The following is a 24,293-nucleotide window of genomic DNA, read 5'->3' as shown; positions in this document are numbered from 1 at the left end:
GTGAAAACAGTACACATAGAAATCGAAGACTATCAGGACGAATTAATAACAAGTGAGAAAATTAAAATCCTTTGAAAAAGTAAGATATAATAAATTGCCTGAAAATATAGGATCTAAGATCGATGGACTATTTTTTCCAATTCTTATCATAATTTCAAAGTGTAAAAAAGTCATGCTGAGCCGAAATCCCATGTAGAATACAGCAATAGAGTATCAATGCAATAAATGGCCTTAAAGGAAATTCGGTAGTCGAAGTATTTTCTCATGTGAGGATGATTATTGAATCTTGATTGCCTGAAAGCTAATTGATACCTTTAATCTCTCAAGAGAATTATTTCGTACTGATGGGAATAATATTGATTTCGAAACTGGTTTCCAATATTATGATGATTATTCTAATCATTAGAATAATCACGTCAAGCAATTATTCTTCCCTCCAACTAATTTGATATTAAACGAGCTTATCCTTTTATAATTCCACATGCTGCATCGTACAACTCGAATATGTATCTTATAATTGAATGCTTGTATTTGTAATTTGTAATAAATAATAATAATATAATAATATTTGTAATAAATGGGAATCGAGCATTTTCTAGGAGTTGCTACTTTTAAGTTAAATCTCACCCACCCGGATTAGTTCCATACTCGATTTATTTGTGGATTTTGTTACTTTGAGAACGGGAACAGAATGTTCCAGAACTTTCTGTGACCATTAGGCTCACATATTGCCACGAAGGCTACAGGCAGGAAAGTCTACGCCACAGGGGTTGGCGAAGCAAAGCGTGAAGAGCGAGGAATTGCAAGGAGAGCATGCATGAAGAAGCCTTATTCATTTTACCCTGACCCGCGCGTGTGTTTTCCTTGGGTTTCCCTGAGATCCAAGGAAATAAGGGAGACGAAAAACTGACTACGATCTGGCTACCCTGGAGACCTAGCTCAGAAAAGCATCCGATACGTGCATTCGCTGGTGTTCTATGGCGTGAGGCAATGATCACTGCATGGCCGCTCTTCTAAGCACCTTTGCCTTTCATGATGAATGAATTATTTTAATATGCTCTAGGTAAAACCTATGTGAGCAAAAAATAGAAAATACAGGAAATGTTCTACTCTTAATAAATGACATTTTGACAAAAATATGGCATTATGGAGATTATTGCTAGGCTAACAAGTAGTAGATATTTAGACAAAAAATGTAAAATATTCAATATAATTAACACAAAAATATAAGTTTCAACACAGTTCATAATGAACACACGCACGCATACATGTATATTTATGTAGAAAGTTTTGATAACATCACAAGTTTAAGATGATAACTTCAATAAGTTGAGGAGACTAACTTAAGCCCTAGACTTCAAATAGGAGTACAGCCTTCCTTTAAACGACTGAAGTGATTGTGACGTCTTTAATTTGGCGGTAGAGATTTCCAGAATCTAGATGTTATTAGATGAAAAGATTTTAAATGTGCGGGCTTGAGGAATTTGAGGGTCAGAAACACGGCGGGTGGAAATTCCAGTAACTTTTTTGCGGGGGATGAATAATTCGTACAGGTATGCAGGAGTATATCGATCCAGAAACGATTTTTTTACCTTTGCCTTTCTTGCGGAATATCTATGCCACAAATTTGAGAGTCAAAAAAAATTTTTCCGCAAATTTAGGCGAACTTAAATTATTTCTTCTTCTTGTAAACAAACAAAACGGAACTAAAAACATTGTATTACCCCTAGTTTTTGCCCTTATCTCATTCATTTGAAGTTAAATATGGTACCAATTTAACTACCGACGTGACTTCAATAAACCATGAGCACCACTATTTGTATGTATTGAGTGAGTGTAAACTATACATCGCAGGATGGTAGGAAAGAAGAAATTCCTATGGTTTAGGGTTCCTTTGATCATGTGAGAGCAATGAAATAATACTGACGACTGCTACTTCTGCACTTATAAAACATCCGTTACCCTGACGATCCCCAAATACTAAAATCAAAAAGTCAAAAAATATAATGCAATTTTTCGAGTAGTTTCGTTGCTGATAATTTACTTAGCGTGGTCATAGATAAATAGTCCATAAAACGAATACGCCAGTTAGTCAATTGATAAATGAAGCACCCGCGGATTAGAGAAAGAGACGAGGTAGAGTGTACCAAATACAGCTGACTGCAAGCTCCTCTTACAGCACAATAATATAGTTAACTGTATCATAAAGTGTGTTAAAACTTCTTACGAAAGCGTCTAGTCAACGGGAAACCGGTTTTCAGAATAGAGCCACGGAAAGCACCTTTTTTTTAAATAATCCAAAGCTATCCAACGACTATGTTAGTATATAGAAAGATTAAAATTCATTAAAAATCACTGATACCACTCGATTTACAATTTATAATTGCGGACGGTACCCAACCCTTAGATAACCTTGAATCATTTAAGGATTTTAAACCCTTTGTATGAGAAACGGAAAATAGGTTGAGGAAGAAATCATACATTTCATGTTTTGAATGTGGTGATTGTTTCTTTCTGTCTTTAAAGTTCTCAAATTTATTTTTAAATCGTATTTAGGTTGTCTATATGCAATTCAGAATGGATTCATTGGAGGCACTTAATTTTTAATAATTCGTAGCTATGGTAATAATGGTGCGAGCAGTGTTGATGCCAACTTGAGGAAAGCTTGACCATATTACGCTCGATTTTCCGAACGATATGCACTTTTTATCCCTTTCCCGCCACCGTAATTTTTTTTCTTGCAGTTTCCTCACGGTACTTGCAACATTCATATCCCCAGCACCGAGAAGCGCTAATCAGCATTTACGAGCCATCAAAGCCTCATCGTGATGGGGCACGGAAGCGTGTGCTCTTTCATGTACCACTTAACGTTCCTGAATCATCCGTGAATGGAGTTAGGCCAACCTTCACCCATCAAACTGACCTCAGACATGAAGGCTGAAGTGGACTTGAACCGAGTCAATGTTCAAACTCTTAAAAAACCTCATCGTAAACGACTCCGCGCCTGGAACCCATCCAGGAGGCAAAAGGAAGGATATTTTTAACATCAAACTCCTTCCGCAATTACCCGAGATCTCTTCCGTGATAATTTCCAGATAAGGCGGCAATGCGAGTTATGCGCATGCATAAATGGGATGTCGGCTCGCTTCCGGTCTTGGGGTGGTATTTCCCCTGGTAGGCACGCAACCTACTGCGCCGCGTCCTTGTCGGAATCCGCCACGGCTGGATGCAGATGAATATGACGCCGGTGCAATTGGGCGCGTTCGCCAAATTCACTGCGCCCTCGAATTGCACTTGGAATTTGGGCCCAAATTTTCCACTGCAATATGAACTTCAAGCTACTTTTACTGCTATTTAATTTGGCGTTACCCATGTGGTATATTTCAGCCTGCCGCGTGTACGACGGTAAAAATATGGAAAATATATAAAAATATAAGTACCGTTAGATTTTTAAACAAATAGACAGGGACGCAAACACATGCCGATGGCACTCCGCTGGCGTGGAGATGAAACTGCGGCCGAAATCATATGGAAAATTTTCGCTTCGACCGGGAATCCAACCAGGCACCTCCTGCTTTCTGTATTTGCATAAATAAACTGGGAATCGAACCGCAGACTTATGGTTCCCCGGGCCATTGCGCATACCACTACGCTATCAGTGGCAATTTCACGCAGCGTTAGCGCTGGAATGGGGTTCACCTTTGGTAGTTCCGCCTTGGCAGCCCTCATTCCCTTGCGTTATGTATATATAATAACGTATATGTGATTTTCATAGGAATGAGCCTATAATTGGTCTGGTTCATAACTAAGCCAGGTTGCATATCTTCATATTTTTGCAATTGGAAAAACTATTTCAAGTTTGTGTTTTATTGGTATTTTTAATTGGTGTGAACCAGCAGACGCATTCATTGAATTTGAATCGTATGGTAACCTACCTATTTAAGTTGTTGCGAATGGGGATTAGTCCCCGACCGGAATTCACTGGAAATATCTCCGAAGTAAAATCTATTTTCAAACAATTGGATTGAGATCCATATAGTTGCCGCGGGGATGCACTCTTGAGGCCGGGCTTGAAAGTAAGAGAATTTTACGCTCTGACCTCAAGAGGAAGGAGGTAGGGAAGGAAAAATGAAGGAGGCGCCGCGATTAAGAAGACCGGCGACGCAACGCTACGCCTCAGCGGAGCTCTGTGGGAGAGATAGGTCGGAAGGGAGAGGATGTTGCAAGAATCAGGCGCCGTCATTTTGGCGACGTGGACTATCAAGAGTGAAACCGAATTTACTGTCTTTACAGATATGGAAGATCACCCTAATAGAGAAAGGTCCTTAGATTTTTTCTATAACTCTAGATGTACACGCACTAGGATAATGAGAGAGAGAGAACAGACTATGATTGAGAACTTTTTTAGATGATTCAATGTTATCTGTTACTTTTTCACGACTGACGCGCGGACTTTGATGCGATTGAAGGAATATGCCATCAATTGGTCTGGTTCATATTTAAGTCAGGTTATGCCAAGTCACATTATTACCATGGGGAAAAAAAAACTTAAATTTTATTTGTGAACGTCTGGTGTCCTATCATCCCCCGCCACACTCCTGTTGAGACGGCTTGCAGTGTAGCAAGTAGATGTGGATGAAATATATCTTCGTCGAGAAGAACCTGGACAAATCCAACATCGGAGCTCAGATAAAGCGGATAATTTTGTGTGTTGAACGTTAAGCTCGCGACATAGCTTTCTTGGGGGAAAAAAACATATTATTTCTATAGATTATAGTTTTCTCATCCAGCCCACAACGATGACCCTCGGACTCTGCATCTTCTTCATTGATTATTATACAGGAAATTTTTACATTAACTTGGAGCATGTGTATTAAAGTCGGAAAAAATGTTCCTTTTCTTTAAATTTTGCCTTTTCACATAGCAAAGAAAAGGTAAACAGGCAGAAGAGAATATATATACGGACCGATGTGTCGCGATGATATTCAAATATTACTTTGAAAGAGGAATAGGCTTAGTGGGAATCGTTCAAAATCAACGTATTTCTTCCATTCGTATTTTGTAAATAAGATTCACCTATTACGATCTCTCTGTTCTTATTTAATTCTTTGCTATTAATATATTATAAAATTTAAAGTTTGAATGAAAGGGAAAACGTTTACTTCCATAATTTATTTTTATTAAGTATCAAATTTTTAAATCCAAGTTTAGCGCACGATTACATGAATATTTCTGTAAATATATTATTTCATTAGATAACTATATATTCATAAGAATCTAATTAATTTAATTATCTCATTCTCTTGGATATAATTGCGTATATAATAGGGTGGTTTCCTATTATTTTTTTATTGCCTAAATCGAAAGATTATTTCTCCTGGAGTACGTATTTCACGCTTTTAGATTTTTAAATGACGATATCTATTTTTCGCGATTAAATGAAAAGTGAAAAATTTCAAGCGCGCGAAAACGCGACACGTAAGTAGGAATGATGGGAAAAAGTCCGTGCGACGCATTTCTGGTTCCCGCTGCCGCCCTGTGAGGTGACCTTGAGGCGAGTTGAGCGCTGATACGACGCAGGCTGCTAGCGGGTAGCTGAGTACCCTGCTGGCTGGTAGCGCTTGGCTTAAATAAGGATTATTAATACCTTATCAAATGAAGAAAACTTTCCGACCTTAGCCAGTTTTAATAAGTGATTATTAAGACATGTTTCCCTGAGCTCTGCGCCTCATGCATGCATTGGTAACCTCAGACGATGTATAACTCCTATCTTCTCCTATAGAAACTAGGTCCCTGTGACGTCACGTGGAGTGGCATCGCATGGGCGCCAATCTGGCCCTTTCCAAATGAGGATAAAAATGGACCATAGCCATTCGTCTAAACCAGTATTTCTAAAACGAAATAATTTTTATATTATGAATACAGTAATGGTGGGTAACGAATCCCAATCAATGCCTTTCGTTTTCTTTGGTGAAGGAAACTACCCTATTGAGCGCATGTATTAAATCTGGAATAATATAAAAGGTGCACATAAAATTCAACCTATCATAGAGCTGAATTAAATTTGTCCCTTTTCTCCTAAATGATTCACCATACGCCAAAAAATATTTTGGCCTTACATTTTCTGTGCCACGGGTCGGAAAAGGCTATACTTGAGTCAAATAGAAATTTTCAAAAAGCATCAGGAAACTAATTCGTGGAGATTCAAACATTAGTTCATTAATGCTAGTTTAAATAAATATATCAATTATCTCCATATCACGATTTATTATTAAATTAGTCCATCAATTGTGCATCACACATTAATTCATTATTCATTCAAACGAATCCCTTATCATGGCCCTAGGATTGTCATGGATTCATGCATAATTTCCGTAGGCCAAAAGTAGTGTAGCGCTTTCCAGGCAGATGAAATAAAAACACTTCGCTCGCAGTCTAACGCATAATTTCCGGGCACGAGCGACTAGTCTGCTGTGTTTATTCGCGGACCACAACGAGTTAGCTCTGAATCATCGCTTTCCGGCCGTGGGTTATTGCTCTGAGGCGTAAAGTGTGGAAAATATCGACTCCGCCGTTTTTTATATTCCTCTTGTTTGTTTTGCTCACTCGGCCATCTCTTTCTATGTTGGACTGACTGTCAATTCCTAGCAGATAGATGAGGTCTGCAGGGCGTATTTGCGTTGTAACCTCCATACCGATCGTTACGATATGAAATATTCACGTCCTTGTCACAGTCGAGCTAACCGTCCATTTTGTACTGTTATGCAAATTAACACCAAAATATGTTCCATTGTGTAATCCTGGTTTTTATTACAATGGTTTCGCAGTTTATTAACTCTTTATTATTTTAAAAAACGTGCTTTTTGAGAGCCAAGTTTGTGAAATTTCTCCTCCTTCTAGACCATTATATGTAGTAGGTAAACTGGCTTCCTCGTATCATAAAATGCCATCGTTTTTCCGGAAATGGCACCAAAAGGTCATTTCTGCCGAGTTCAACCGTGAAAATAAGGAATATTCACATTCAAATGACTTGCTGGCCATATATTTTCAAAGAGCGCGTCCGTATATTTCTTGCGTCCAGAGAATCGTACTATTTTTATTTTTTCAAAATCTTAGCTCACTCCGCGCAATACTACATATTCATTTCGCCCATTCTCTCATAGGGTTTGCCAGGGCTTCGGATTTGACTTAGGGTTTGCCAACGTGACTCGAAAAGATGTTCTCCAGCTAAAATGAATGAAAATTTTCCAATCCTGGCTTTTTATCGTAATGCACCTCAAAAAATATTCACCAGCAACCACGAAGTTTTTGACAAGAGGCGAGGAGAATTATGAGCAAATGATCCATTCATGAAAGGCTTATTTCAATTTTTCTTCCACCTTTTTTTCTTACCTACAACAGAAATAGCATGTCTTTCTTATTTTTCCCAGTGGGACTCTCTATCTAGAACAACGCCACGTCACGCGAAGGCCAATCAGATTAATAGGTTATGTCGATCATAGATCGTCTTGCTTCTCTCAGGGGTTCGTGGTGAAGACCAAAAAATTTGGTTTTCTCCATCCTAAACCACAATCGCGAAAGCATGTGAGAGGGAATGATGCAAGAAGTGAACGCGACGACCTCAGGTTTACCGGAATAAACCGATTTGTCTGAGGAGTCATTTGTGGTGGTCTCTCCCGTGCTAAACGTGTTAGCGGCAAAACTTGAAAAAAAAAGAGGCCTCAGTAAAAAATAGAAGACGTGCAATCGGATATAGCTAAGCCCCTCCTCTCTGCAAATAGGAATGTTGGGGTTATTTCAGCGAAAGCAGCTCTTTATGGGGATTTGCACACGAAAAAAATAGTTTGTCATTTGTCAAGAATATGTAAAGGTTATGGTATTAGCGTACACTTGCACCTAACGGAGGGAATTTCTCATTTAAGGCCTCAAATATAGCATTTCGTTATCGGAGTAAAATATTTAGGCATTTGTAATTTATTTACTTAATGCAGTCCAAAACAGCTCAAGGACAATTACCAAGGACTCATAATAACAAAGAAAAAAGTAAAAAAATAGTAAACAATACGTAGAAAACAATGAACACAATAATATTCAACATTATTCATATTATTTAAAGCCTATCAGTAATTAACTTATTGATTAATTAGTCATCCTCAGTTCCAAATGAAACGCGTGAATTTATATTTTCGTCTGTCAATTTATTAAGGAAAGTGTGATATAATATTCTTGGTAATGGCTTCCTAAGGACAGTTTATCATGGTAATACCACAAAAAATGATCCACTTAAATGTCTATGTGACTTAAATATCTCTAGAATTCTATGAGATAAATTTGTAGTTAGCTAACGCAGCTTGAAAAAATAATCTCCAGCTAAAATGGATGAAAATTTTCCATTCCTGAATTTTTTAACGTAATGCTCTTCAAAAACGCTTGAATAGCAACCATGAAGTTTTTGACGAGATGCGAATGCGATGGAGAACGATGAGCAAATGATTCTCCACATTTGCACAGAGCAAATTCAACTTCAAGTGAATGGCTTTATAAATAGCTCCATTTCTAACCCGATGCATGCACTCGCCTGGGCAGATGCGGCGTGTATAGAGGACTGTTGCATTCACCAGGCATGGCCATATCGTTATGCAAACACTCGTGAACATAAAATAGAGCCGAGGGTTCTTCCTTTGAAATGGATGTGCAACTTATCTCCGTAGCGCTGTGTACATTTTTATAACGGTTCACGTAGAAAAAACAAACATTAGGCTAGAGCCATATTTAAAATACTCGGCTATCCTCGTAGCACTGAGTATGCTGGCAAATTCGCTTATAAAAGGCATATTTTGACTCTCATCGAGAAAATATGAGTGTTTACATAAATATTCATTACATACATTTGTTGTTGTTTTATTCAAATAAGTTCAATGCTGTGTGTAGCTGTCAAAATGATCTTGCTTCCCCATCTTACATCACTTTCCCATTTTATTTTTTTTATTTATATAATTTGTTTGACGAAGCTCTCCATTCCCCTCTCCTATCTGCTGGCCTTTTCACAGCGATGTATTTATTCTCTTTGACATCCTTTATAACCTGTCCTATGTAACTCATTCGAGGCCGTCCCATGCCCTTCTTCCCTTCCACTTGTCCATCTACGATTGTTTTCATCAGGACATCATGCCTCGTAATGTATACAAGGAAGTCTTTTCCTTAGAGCTTTCAGAAGACTACTCTTTTTTCCCAACCTTCTCAGCACTTTTTCATTAATCAATCGATCGATCCATTTTATCTTCGTCATTCTTCGGAAGGCACCAAATTTCGAGTGCTTTCACCCTTGAATTCTCTGCGATAATAAGCGCAAAATATTTAGTATCGGGGAGAAGTGGAGTACTTGATTCAATCAAGCTCGCGTTTGCACGAATAAATAACATTTAATTCATAAATTTGTTTTCAAATCCTACATTTCCCGCATTCTATTCTCCTTCCCTGACGTGTACGGACGTCACGACTCCACCTGCCGGGAGGATGGTACGTAGTTGACGACCGCCGTAATAGGGTAGTTTCCTTCATCAAAGAAACCGAAAGGCATTGATTGCGATTTGTTACCCACAATTACTGTATTCATAATATACAAATTATTTCGTTTTAGAAATACCGGTTTAGACGAATGGCAATGGTCCATTTTTATCCTCATTTGAAAAGGGCCAGATTGGCGCCCATGCAATGCCACTCCACGTGACGTCACAGGGACCTAGTTTCTATAGGAGAAGATAGGAGTTATACATCGTCTGAGATTACCAATGCATGCATGAGGCGCAGAGCTCAGGGAAACATGTCTTAATAATCACCTATTAAAACTGGCTAAGGTCGGAAAGTTTTCTTCGTTTGATAAGGTATTAATAAACCTTTTTTAAGCCAAGCGCTACCAGACAGCAAGGTACTCAGCTACCCTCTAGCATCCTGCGTCCTATCAGCGCTCAGAGCATCGATCAAGGTCACCTCACAAGGCGGGAGGGGGAACCAGAAATACGTCACACGGAGAGATTTCCTTACCCGTCGCGTTTTCGCGCGCTTGAAAATTTTCACTTTTCATTTAATCGCGAAAAATAGATATCGTCATTTAAAAATCTAAAAGCGTGAAATACGTACTCCAGGAGTAATAATCTTCCGATATAGGCAATAAAAAAATAATAGGAAACACCCTATTCCCAAGCATTTTGAAATGTTCAGTCCTTGGAATGCGCCGCGACGCCTTTATACAGCCGAGTGCAAGCAACTAGTGTCCTGCTCTAACGAAACTAATTCCCGTAGGATTAACGGCTGTGACGTAATCTGCTCTTTGTACGCGGATGCCCGCGAGATTCTCACCGCTCATGGTCAGAAAGAGGCTTGAAAATGCGACTACACCAGCTGCTATAAACCCTTTCCAAGTACTTCCGTAGGCGGATTTAGGGGGAGCACCGGTTCATGTGTCCCCTCAGACACTATTATTAAAACTTGTATTAAAAATACACGAGATTTTTAATACAAGTTTTTAAATATAAAATTTATAAATATTTCCATGTTAATAACTTTGGTAATAAAATTAAGAGTACGTTTCGTAACTATATTGTTGCTAGTAGTTTTTAATCCCAAATATGAGAAGACCGTTTGACTGTCAGATCCCCTCAGGAAAAATGCTAGATCCGCCCTCGAGTACTTCCGTCCTCACTTTCACAGCCCTAGTAAAGGCCACCACACACCGAAAAGCGAATGAAACGAGAGAAATGTCCTCGCTTTCAGCGGACCACTCGCTTCGCAGTAGTGAAGAGGGCGCTCGACCTGTAGCTCGACACATCTTTTTTCTCAACACTGAACTCGTTTTTAAACTTAAGCAATCATCTTGAAATTTTCAGGGAGTATAAGAGCCAATGAAGAAAAAACGTTAGCAAGAAGTTATCCGAGTGGCGTACTTAGCGTTAGATCCCAGTTATGTCAATGGCTGTGTTCATACTTCAATAAAAATAAATAAAAAAGATTTGAAGAAAACGCGTATTTACCGAATCACAGCTGGTTTAAAACTTATTTATAAGATTCTCAGATCCATCATCGACTGCACTGAATTGCTCTCCTATATCAATTTTAAATTTCCACCCAGCCCCACCCGTACTCATCCCCTAATCCAAATGCCCATTCCTAGACTTAACACAGATAACAGTCTTTTCATTTTTACTTTTAAGAAAGCGAACCGCATACAGCACACAGTTGCCATTTTATAGTAGCCAGGTGAAAATACATAAATTTGAGGACAAACAAGCAATATAACAGGTAGAAACTAGAATTAAATTTACAAAAAAAGACAATAAGAATCAGCTGGTACAAGCTACTTCGGTGATAGATATAATAGGGAAAGGCTAATGAAAGATTTCTTTCAATGGAAGTGCAAAGGGGTCAATGTGTGTGAAGGGAGTGAGTTCAACAGAGAAGTAATGCGGTAGAAAAACGAACATTCAGTAAGTGAAAGTCCAGGAATGGGTATGTGGATTTGGGGATGAGAACGGGTGGGGATTAACTTATTTAACAGATTTAACTTATAATTGATAAAAGAGAGCAATTTAGGGCAGTGGATGGTGGAACTGAGAATCTTATAAATAAGTTTTAAATCAGCTGCGAGCCTATAGGTGGTGAGATTAGGGATGGAGAGGGAGAGAGAATAATATTAGTGGACATATTACTTAATTGCGGTAATTGCGTAATTTCTTTACTATTTCATCAAAAGTATAGAAAGTATTTTATTGAAAGTATAAATACACTTAAAGTAGAAAATAAGCATTTTCATCACTAGGATAATAAAGCGTGGATGCCGATTAGGCTTATTAGAAATGAGTGTTGAAGAGCCTTATACGTGAGTAAGGATTGCGTAGAACTCGATAAATAAAGGGAAGAAAAGATAAGAAAAGGCAGCGATTGGTGCCATGTCATGCTTGAAACAGTATGAATTTAGCTATCTAAGAATGCAGAGCAAGTAAATTGAGAGAGAGTAAGGGTTCAAAACGCTTACATGTATTCAGGTCTATTTACATCACAATTCACTACCATTCATTATCTCCACTTGGTAGACCGTACCGGCTGTGTTCAAGTTCTTTCTGACTTTGCGCATGCGCTTGTATTTAATCATCGCGATATCCATCAGCATTGATTATTCAGCGGCAGTTGAACTTGGGCAAGAGATGCGCGGATGTGAAAAGAGCATGAAATGATTTTTCCTATTTCATGGTCGTCTCTGCCTTTAACCATCTAGTTTAAATCTTTCAAACCTACGATTTAACGATTATCTGTTATATTTGAGTAGTTTTAAGTAGTTTTTCCATTCTCTAATATCGAAATTAGCTTTATAGAAGCCTATCCACCATGAAAAAAGCACACAAATAGTAGTTCATGGTAACTATGGTAATGGTAACCATAGTAATGGTATCCATATTAATGGTATCCATGTTAATGGTATCCATGATAATGGTATCCATGATAAAAGAATGCAAATGGTAATTTCCACGCATTTTAAAAGTGAGTAAATTTGTGTTCTTTTATCATGGATTCATCGAACTTTCACAAATTAAGCCTGAAAAGATTTTATAAAGCCAATTACATTTTTGGTGAACATCCGTGGAATAGCTCGTTTCATATCATTTAGGGGTTATGCGCAAGAGCATGCAAGGAGAAAAATTTCCATATGGGAAATTATCAACCCGGTCAAGGCATATAATTTTTCCCCAGTGGAAGTTTCACCACTTAACTTACGCCCAAATATCTCCATTTATCTCAATAACCTATCAAACTTCCATTTATGAAATCCATTGCATTTACTTTTGCAATTAACTATTGTAAAATCTGTAACTACGCATTATGAGGTAGTATTTTAGGATCAGATAGTCAGTAGAGGATATGAAAAGTGCACGATTGACTGTGAGTAAATTCTTCTCGGGATTCCCACCGGTTTAATTTATCCATCTTAGCCAACGTTTCAAGCTCCGACTCGGCGCTCATCCTTAGGGCTGCTGAATGTTGTTTTAGTTGATGATTATTTTTCGGGTTAGTTCCGCGTCGACTCATTTTTGCGAACAAAAAATGAGTCCGCAAAAAAATGAGTCGACGCGGAATTAACCCGAATGGTTTCTGAAATAAACTGTAAATAAAGCAAATACGTAAATCTTATTGCGTTTTTGTTAGTTTATTCACACTTTTTCAGGAAATAATCTTAGGACAGCCAATGCAATGACATTACCAAACGGAAATACCAGAAAATTTACACAAGGAGCGAGTGGAAAATTACTAAGTCGTCATTACTCTCATTATTATGACGATATTCCACAAAGTTGCGACAGATATACAGCAACGATTGAATAACGAGGAACGAACTTTCCGGGAAAAATCCCGCTGGTCAAGGAAGATAATTTTTCCTCCGTAAAAAAATTACGCAGCTCCTTTACGCCCGCATAATTTTCTATTTATCCCAACTTACAGAAATTGACTATATCTTGATTGACGCTTTTATGGATCACCATGAAAAAACTGGCATTCGGGTTTATGATGCGTGATGCACTTCTGGAGATTTGACCTGACGTTTCATGTCCCACGGCTGGTCACTTAGTCATGGGAATATTCGGGTACTTAGCGACGTTTTCTCTTTTTCTAGGATAGGATAGGTGGAAGGAGTTGGGAGTTAGGAATGAAAGAGAGGAAGTTGATGAAGTGGTGTGCAAAGTTTCAATTGAAATATTTAAAAACTAACATCGCCAAATGATATGATCGCGTATTCATTTCCAATGAATAGTGGCCAGCAGTGGGCTTTAAGACATCGCGACGATGCACCATGAGTCGGGCCAAACTTCATAGTGCATCACGCGGCGATACCTGTACCTGCACGTCAATTTTGTCAGAAATGTATTAATTCCGCCACAATTGCAAATTCTTTTACAGAAAACCACTTCAAAATCTAATAATAATACGCAATTAGGCGGAGTATTATAAAATGATAATACACAAATATTATTACTATCATCAAAGTAATTATCCTTGTGGTTAATGTAGGTTTACATGGAGCTTATCACTTCGGCCAGTCTCCCCTCCCTGTTTGAAGTTCCCTCATCAATTAACAATAAGGCCCATCCCCTTTCATTTTATCTAAAAATCCTATTCTTTTCCTTCCTCTCCCTCGCTTACCCAACGTTCTTCCCTCTAACACTGTTTTCAACATCCCCTCCCCGAAAAGTACTCGCTCCATCCAAACCCTCTGTCTTCTCCGTATCTCATTTAGAAGTTTCCTCTCCTCAACCACAATGTCCAGTACTTCCACGTTCTTCCTCCTCTCCGTCCACTTCACCCTATCCATTCTTCTCCACGCCCACATCTCGAACCCCTCCATCAAGTGGATGAATTGAACAACCTGCTCAAGTTTGTGTCCACCGACTTTTATCTCGAGTCTAGCATTCCTAGCTCAAGATGCTTTATAAGACCTCATAATCTAGATCTTCTTGTGATTAATCCCCATGACATACTCCTCGCGGCGCTTGTCTAATGCATATCCACTAGAGCCTACGGCCCCCTCGCTGACTAGCTAATCAACGCCTGATCATCCGGGAATCTCGCTGATTTTAAACATCCTTCCCACGTTTAAAATAAAACAAGTTTACAATAAACCGTTGAAAAATCTAATGATACGCATTATGGCGAGGTAATTAAAAATGATGCAGCGAGAATAGGCACTTATGAGGATGAAATCAATGGTTGGCGAGCTTACTTGGTCGAATCTTCATGTGATAGATAAAAATTGAACATTATTGTATTCAACAAAGATTTATTAAAATCCTCGACCGGTTTCAACCTTACCCCGGACATTATGAAGTGGTGATATTCTTGATAATGACCTGGAGAAGTTGAAACTGGTCGAGTATTTAATAAATATTTGTGGAACACAATAAAGTTCATTTTTTATCAATCACTTCTAAGGGTATTTATGTTTAAATGAGTGCACGGTTGAGTGTTTTCCAGCGGTCGCTGAGACTGCCAAATGTCTGCCTTTCTCCGTCTGCCTGCTGTTCTCGCTGGCTCTTCAGACGTCCGCCCACCCCTCTCGGCCCTCTCATTGAACCGTCCTCTCCATCACTACTGCTCCCGCTGACGCCAGGGAAGTTTGGAGAGAGAGAGAGGGAGGGGTGGCAGCAGGGAAGGCTGGAGAGGGTGGGCCTCAGTCTCGTCCCCAGCCGGGGCGGGAATCGATCCCCGCTCCCCCCGAACCGGGCACCGGCTCGACCCCGAGACAATTGAGCTCTTATCGCATTTCACAGCGATCGGTGATAGAACTTCCGTCCGCTATGACGGCTTATTCCGAATAATACGTGTATATTCAGTTACATTACAGCGGAGAAACAGCCCCGAGATTGCTTTTACGAACGCCAATTAAACCAAATTGTGATGAGCGCAAAATGTGACCAAAATACAGGTATATCCTAACAATACTTGAGTTGCTGAAGTGACAGTAATGAATTTTTTGATGCAATAAATTTTTTTTAATGTTTGGATTGTTTTAATTGGATTAATTCGCACTAACACAATTATTACTGAATGTTGTCCTGTCCTTGTCTTCCGATAGAAAAGGATATTGGTGAAGTCGGATAATATATTTTTTCATTCCCATACCACCGAATACAATGCAGATTGGCCATTTTGCATCGGGCCGTTCAACAAATTTAACAACTACACGAGTACGAACAACCATGCCATGGATATAGGAAACCTACCCAGGCGAGACTCGAACCCTCAACCTCTTGTTTTACAGGCGAGGACTTTACCCCGCCGCCCCCGAGGCCTGGAAGTATTTGGAAGGTTTAGTCACTAGTTAAGCTAATGATTACAAAACCCACTTCTTATAGGGAAAAGTATGTTAAGGACAAAGACATTTGACAAATATATATTTTTTCATGTGTAGCCACCTATTCTGAAGCAAAAGTTATTAAATATTCCCTTTCGTGGATTTTTTAAGGTTTGGGGAAATTTTTATTAATTATAAATTTAAGTCATAATTTTAATCATTGTGACACGACGATAAATTGTCTACTTTGCCCATGGGCATTAATTCGGGGGATGAATTCTTGGCTAAGGGGCATTAAAGCTTGAATATTACGTCCAAGTTTCTAAAAAGAGACTTCTTTTTGTCCTTCAGAGTCGATATAAAGCTTTTTTAAACTAATATTCATCGTCATAAACTGGATGCTCTAATTTTTGAAATGATGAATTTAGAATTTTTCAAGTACTTTCATATTCTATCGAACTCTGTTGAAGGAATGAACGTTCATTTTTCTCCGTGAAGGCTATGCGCTACACGACACTTTACAAATGTCAGAGTAGGTACTTGCTAAAATTGTTAGAAGCAATTTCACTTCGTACTGCTCAACAGAGATTTTTTTATTTACCAACCTCTTTTTCAACTCTCTTCCATAACTCCTTTTGAATTTCCTTGATGATTGATATCATTACGACTTGTAAAAATATGAAACGTATGCCAGTAACTTGACTTATTCGTTGGGTAGAGGGGCGCTATGTAGGTCAGGTATTTTCATGATAATTTCCTCGAACTAATCAAGCAAGCATAAAAGCCGGAAGTTTCATTGAAATTCGTAAAAAGCACAACTATGGATTCGGGAATTATCTCAAATTAGAGATCATTCCCTGAATATAATCGTGAGAGAGATGAATGAAGAACCAGGAAACGTAATTTTATTTCCGTCCTGGTTCATATGACTCCATTAGCATTTGCCACTGCCCTTACTCGACTGTATTTCATTCTTTGGAAGAATTTCTCGACTCCGACGAAAAATCGTATTTTTAGGTGCAATTCATCTTAAATTTAGCACAGAAGGTGAACATTCTGTTCACCAACAATTGTGCGAGAAATTAATACGCAGCATATGATTTGAACACAATCCCAGACAGGCTAAAAATTAATTTGAAGCGAATGTGAGAATGTTTACTTGGAGTTGAGCCTCACACGATTGTATGGTATGTAAACTTATATAGTACAATGTATACTTCCAGGGATGGGGAAATCATTGAAAAGTATGTTATCGGACTCAGTTGCAATTATACAGTCAAATTTGTGATTAATTACAATAACAATATATTCTTTGAAAATTAATCAGCAGTATTACTAATACGTTTACAATTATTTTATATTTTCTTATTTATATGATATTAAACTAGATGACCCGGCGAACTTCGTGCCGCCTAATAATCAACGAACAGTTTAGTTACACCTTTCATAAATTAAGAGCGGCTCAAGTAATTTTTTACTTATCATAATAAAATAAGAAAAATTCAATAAAACTAAAAAAAATTATTACAATGGCTTCTTAGAAAAACATTTTTCTTATTCGATCTACATAGGGTACACCGGGGCACATATACGCAGATTTTTTATATTAGTGTCAATATTTTCTCTAACATACTAGTACGCAAGGTACATAGGAGTACTAATACGCAAGTCAAAATTGTAAATATTACTCAACGCCATCGCATTAATGATAATGAAGATGCTGGATTTAGGCACTTTAGGCATAAAAAAGGACTCGAGACTCTATGGTACCTGAGGGGGCCCGAGCCCCCTCAAAAATTCGTTATGGGCGTGAGGAAAAAATGTGCTTGTCGATTTTCCCCGGAGTGTCCAGATATCGAGATTCGAGTTATCAGGGTTCTAATGTTGATCACATGACTCTTCTAAAATGCTTAATAAAACTTTAAACTCACTACTTACAAAGTTTCCCGGTGCAAGATCCCCGGTTTGGGCCCCCCCAATATTTTTTGTAAGTCGGCATCCCTGGTATTTTACCTAGTTACATCATATCAGTGTATATTTCCTCTCCTTCATCTTTTCCATCTCTGCCTATATCTAACCGCAATAGATTGGTTTACTCGGCCAACACGAATTCGACGAATAACGGGAAAAATCACGAATATTATAAAAGAGGATCATTAAGTCGGCCTCTAAATGTGTTGTCATCCACCGCGCATTAAAATGGGTTTACAAAAGTCGCCATTCGCGTCGCTGACGGACAATGTGATCTGAGTTTCACGGGAAAATAAGGTATAATCAAGAGTTTTAACCGAAATTTATATACAAAATAATGTGATCTATCAAATTCATTACTTTTAAATGATCTTCCTCCCAATTAAAAACATAATACTGCAAAATATTGGATAAAAGTATATTGCATTGCAACCATCACAACGCCGCGGACATTTTTGAAAGCTGATTAAAATGGGGACGAAGTGGCAACAGAAATCAGCCTTCTGTGGGATGGAATTGGGCCTCCTCTATGCAGTCCCCTTGGGTTTGTGATTCATCGGGAAGTGGAGGTCGCTTGTGCCGTCATGGATGGTTTGGCAGGCTGGCTGAATGGCTCAGAGTAACCATCAAGGTGATTACAAGAGGGGGCCCCATTCAATCCCACAACAGTTTGATTTTTGTTGTCCCGCATTGCACTCATCACTGCTCTGCGGACATTTTTGAAAGCCGATTAAAATGGGACCGAAGTGGCAACTGAAATCAGCCTTGGAATAGGCTATAGGGTGGAATTGGGCCTCCTCCATGAATTCCTTTTGGGAAAATTCTAAAAATGGGCTTCGACCGTGCCCCACATCCTCATCCTAGTGCCTCCTCCTATCAACAGGAGGTTTCGCAAACACTTTCGTGTAAATGGCGCTCATGAAAGTGACAGACGTTAAGACCCAGTGAGGTGGTCGCTGAAACCTAACATGACTCCGCATGGAGTGGGAGACCAGCCGCAAGGGTAAGAAGGGGGTGTAAAAAAATAAACCTTGGGGGATGTAAGAGACGTGGTTGGCGAGGGAGAATCGGGGTGTAATTTGTGGGGTGGTGTCGGGAAGGATTGTCGGTGACTAGTGCAGGCATGAGACGCCCTCCATTCGCGTTAATCCCCGCTCCAGTTTTATTATTCATTCCAACCCACTCTGAACTGACAGAGGAGAAGAACATGAACGCTTAAATTAAATTTTTAAAAAAATACAGTTTTCGGCGTAGTAATAATAATAATAATCTTTGATATGTAACATTATGAAAGGTACTTTTTATTTATGCACTTCTTTATTCATTTCAACCGACTCTGGTTTCGGCACATTATGCCATTTTCGAGGTGACTTCGTGACTTTTCGTCCATCAATGGCTTCGTTCATCTTGGAAATATGCCGAAACCTTGGTCGTCTGGAATGAAACTGTAAATGTGAAAATAGACAAGCACTTTAGATTATGTTAAATATTAAATTTTAAATCTCAAAATAAGAAGACGAAACTAAAGCGATATTGCAAGTATCACGAGCGAGAGAATTTGAGTCTCAAGATAAAAGTAGGTGTTTACATACTTCAGCTGGAGGATAAGTTGAACGATTTGGACGGCGCATTTAAGGAAAATGGACACATTTACCTTCCCTCGGGCGCAAGGCTTAGCACGACTTCTTTTTTTTCATTTCTCCGCGCCACTAAGCGGCATAGACCCTTGACGCATATAGTAGCTTTTTGTTTTAGCCCGCTCTATGCAGCCTTTTGTTTTCCGCATTTATCCCGACAGATTAGTAGCGGAATATTCAGCATAATTAAGCAAAATAATGGCACAGTGATGCGAAATATAAGAATTTTAGATAAATAAGATAGCAAAATAAAAACCTCTGATCTTTTAAAATTCGCATGCTAAATTTCATTACACATAATGATACTTAATAGCCTAAAGAACACGTTAAGTTGCACCTTGCTGGATCGGTCCGGGACAGGATGACGGCATGTAAAAGGATATGTGCATTGCATGAAAGACATCGTGTAAGTGTTCCCCTACACTAATAATGGTACTTTAAAGGTGTACAACGGAGCCATGCTAAGAGTTAATAATATTTTTTACTGTGCCTGTAAGGCACATTGCGTCTGAACTTTTTCTATTTCCAATTTTGCGCGTGACGAAAGGTTAATAAAGATATCAGGGGAAAATCTGTCTTTCCCAGGGCGCCGTTTATGAATAGAAAAGAGCTGATGAGAGGACTTTTATGAGTTTGATGATGTAAGAGTTTGGAGGAACATCTGGCAATGAGTCTGAGGTAGAGTGTAGCACTTTACGGTATGAAAACGAGGACGTTAAGGAAGGAGGAAGTAAGACAGTAGAAGCGTTCAAAAAGTGGATGTGGAGAAAAATGGAGAAAGAGAAGTGAACTTAGAGGAAGAGAAATGACGAAGGACTGGGTGATTATAGAAGGGTTCTAGATGAGGTACGAAGGATACAGAGGGCTTAGATGGAGCGAATACTGAGGAGGGAGGTGACGTTAAAAACTGAGTTAGGGAGAGGAATGCTTAGTAGGCGGGGGAGGGGGATGAAGAGAATTTGATTTATAAATGGAATAAAAGGGAAGTCTTTTTGTGAATTGAGAAGGGAAGTCCACGTTGGGAGGGGAGACTGTTTGATACTGAAGTTATATTTACTGACTGTAGATACTCCATGAAAATCTACCCTAACCGGTAAAATACACAATAAAAAAGCGTAAAATAAATTATGCATGTATTCTTTGATTCGAGAATGATACACCCAAAACAGCGCATCATCACAACAGTCCACGCTGGAAGGGTAGACTGTCCGATATTGTAGTTATATTTACTGACTGTAAATACTTCATGCAAATCTACCCTAACTGTTAAAATAAATACTCGATAAAAACCCGTAAAACAGACTATGCATGTATTCTTTGATTCGAGTATGATACACCCCAAACAGCGCAATATCGCAAAAGGATAAAAATTAACTTTCAGTGAATGAGAATATAATACCAAAATATGTTTTAGCTAAGTTCTCTCCGCTACCGAGTGTCCCCTCCCTTTTTTTCATCTAATTGGTATGAATTGTAAGTGACCCGTGGAGAAATGAGGCATCCTTTATCCCTGCTCCAGTTTCACTCTTTCTAGCACCCTCTCTTTCTCCCCTCAGGTCATATGATGATGGAAAATATGACCAGACTTATCAAATTAGAAACTCCAAGCGTTTTTTAAAGCAGTGACCCAAAGCAAACATATGGAACGAGAAAAAATAAAGATAAGGCTCAACAGAAATTGTGGACGATCACGTAACGTTTGATATTCTATTGCTGACGTTGATGTTGTTAGGGAGCTGTTGATGGGTGGAGATTGTTGAGGAGAGAGAAAAAAGGGAAGTTGCTCTAAGTAGTGAGGCATAAATAAACATGTGTCTTTAAGAAAATGAAGAGGAATTTGAACAAAGCCAACATCTAACGTTACAGACCTAGAAGAAAATCCACACTTCATGGTAACAATACATACATAACAACTTGGTACAATCAGGCATAACATTTTTCTCGGGAATACGTGGCACATGTTTATTACAAACGTTTTTCTTGTTTATCATTCCGAGAAATTTTGACGAAGCAACTCTAATACCACGAACACATTAATTCAGGAACAACTTTCGCTGAGAATTTATGGGAAATGTATTCAAATCATTTGTTTACCTCCTATTCTTACCAGTTGATTATAATGACTTTGAAAATATTTTCTTCAGGAAACTAGATTCTAGAGTTGGTTCAACAAGTGGCAACAATACATTCTACTTTTGCCCTCATTTTTTTCATCCCGTCAGTGATTCGGACAACAAAAAAAAAACAAATTTAACGTCAATAAAACTCTCGATCGACCCGTAAGTCTCCTCAAATTCCTCGCCGGTGAAATTTCCGATCAATCTTACGGTAATTTTTCTTCTCTTTGAGTTAAACCTACCGTATAGGCAACTGTAAACACCCGCTTAGTGTGAGCTAGAGATAATTTAGACTTTTTTCCTCTGCAAACCGGACTTCACCAGCGGATAGAGAAAAGAAAGTGGTAAAAGGGTGGTGGGAGATCGGGGGAGGGAGAGGCACACATGGCGCATTCAGTCGAAGGACAGTCAGTCGGTCATTCGGAGGGAGACAAATCTAGTTATGTAATGGGAGGAGAACAGAACTGTCTTACCTCCTTCCAATCAAAGATTTTCAACAAATTAAGGGCCAATTCGTCATATAAAAAAACAATAATAAAAATGAAAGGAAAACGAAAATTTAAAGCGCGAAAAACTATGGGAACATCGTAAATGAAGTGAATAACCTGAAAGTCATTTATTGATCCATCAGAAATATTCATTGCTGACGAATTATTCATTTCTTTTAATTTTCAATTGGAAACTTTTTATCAACTTTACCATTTTTTATTTAATTTAATTTTTTGTAAAATTTAATTGGATTTAAAAAATAATAGGTTTCGCGGAAGTGAATATTTCAGACAGTTTTTACTACGTTAAAACCCATGAAATAAAATTTTTATCACGCCATAATCATCAAGAAAATGTCTACTGGTAAAAATTGGGCAAAATACGGATTGAATCATCAAACGCAAACTTTGGAGAAATAGGAATCGCAGGCACTGCAGCATAATCTCACTGCGTTGTCAAGCAAATGTCAACTAGAACAATGGAAAAAATAATGGATTGAAGTATTAAACGCAAATTTTGGAGAAAAGGAATCGCTTAGGAAAATTTAATCAAGAAAAAAAGAGCAAACCAACTTGAGATTCCCAGCTCAGTGAATTATTATCACGTATTTCGAGTGAAAATATTTTTAAAATTACCAGAAGGTACATCTTAGCGGAAGTCTGCTCTTTTCATCGACCGGTAAAATTTCAAACTAATGGAGTGATTCGAACTCTGACAGTCAAATGTCTCACTACAATACACCTAATGTTTTCCATTCTCTTAAAGGCTGGTTAAACGACATATTATCCCGTGCGACTTAATGTCTAAATGGATCACGAATTTTGGCGGACCGGAACGGAACGGATACGAGTGCATTCACCGAATTAGATCAGGTTCTATTTTCCGTTCATATTCGTACAATTCGGTGCATTTCGGCGTTCGTTCTCTTGTGCATGAATTTAGACATTAACCCGCATAGGTTAATGTAATGTGTAACCTCTTCTGGTTAACGGCGGGTGTCCTATCGCCTCTCGCCGCACACCTATCAGGGTGACCTGCGGGGTAGCATATAGATGTTCACTCCCCAGAGCGAATGTATTCCCAAGTTGTCAGTCACAACACCATTAGTTTAAGCTGGACGCCGATTAATCATAGGTTTAAGTGAAGCATGACAACGTTTCTGGGAATCGTATTGCGGTTTTCCTGTGATTTTAAACGCGAGTTTGCTTTTTATACCACCATCACAAAGACATTGGTAGGGTTTAACAAGTTTTCTCGCTTCAAAATAAAGGAAGGACTCAAAATGCATGAAGTAAGGAGGGTTTTAAGAGCAAAAACCGGTTTATGCTAGAAAAAATAAGTAATAATTTAAGTTCAGGCTTGAAGAAAAATTAGCTTCACAGCTTATGGGCTTAAATTGAAAAAAAAATGACGTGAACTCGAAGCTAACTATGATTATTCCACAGAAATAACTGCAAAATGCCGCACACAAGTTATTGAATTGAGTTGCGTTGTTTCTTAGCCTCAATGATGTCTTTTCCGAAGTTCACTTCTCAATTCCGCATTATATACATGTTATTTTTCAACTCCAGCTGTCTCCTTCAATCATTCACGGTTAGAGCTAACTAACAGACGGATAAAAAACAGGCAAAAGGATAAAGTTTTTCGCTAACTATGCCGTTAATTTAATCTACCAAACCTCAATTAATTTATCCCTTAATTTAGCCAGGTGGCGCGCAAAGTTTTCCATGAACTGCGAATTTTTCCTTTGACATATGGGTACTCCAATCACACGCTAAGTTTTCCCCATGGATAACAATAAATAAATATACATGAATTTATTTACTTATTTATTTACTTATTTATCATAATTTTTTTTATATTAGCCGAGGCCTTCGGTTGTGGAGTTGAAAGAATGATTATCATATTAAAATGAAATATAATTTCACCTTTCCACGATTATTTTAACACGATGCGATACAATTTTATGCATTTATATTTTGAATATATATAGACAAATTGTATGTAAAAATGGACGGTTTTAACGTCGTGCGACGCGATTTTGCTAACGCAGCCATCGCGTCGAACGCATTAAAATAATCGTGGACAAGTGAAATTAATTATTTTATTTTTACATGTCGAACTTCTAGTTTATCACGCCTGAAACGGTATTCTGTATTTTAAGGTAGAATCCGTCACGTGACTTTCACCGATGAGTCCTCAAAAGCACCCGGAGGGGGGAGGGTAATAGAAAGAAGGATA

General features: G+C 38.5%; 1 protein-coding gene across 1 annotated transcript in view; it reads left to right on the top strand.

Moving 5' to 3' along the window:
• LOC124156310 (influenza virus NS1A-binding protein homolog A-like) overlaps positions 1-24,293 on the top strand; it is a 156,919-nt gene that overhangs the window by 32,408 nt on the left and 100,218 nt on the right. The gene's annotated exons all lie outside the window — the stretch shown is intronic.

This window comes from Ischnura elegans, chromosome 3 (genome assembly GCF_921293095.1).
Source record: "Ischnura elegans chromosome 3, ioIscEleg1.1, whole genome shotgun sequence".
NCBI classification, from domain to species: domain Eukaryota; kingdom Metazoa; phylum Arthropoda; class Insecta; order Odonata; family Coenagrionidae; genus Ischnura; species Ischnura elegans.
Note: the sequence above shows the minus strand (reverse complement) of the source record. Positions and strands in the feature narration are given on the sequence as shown.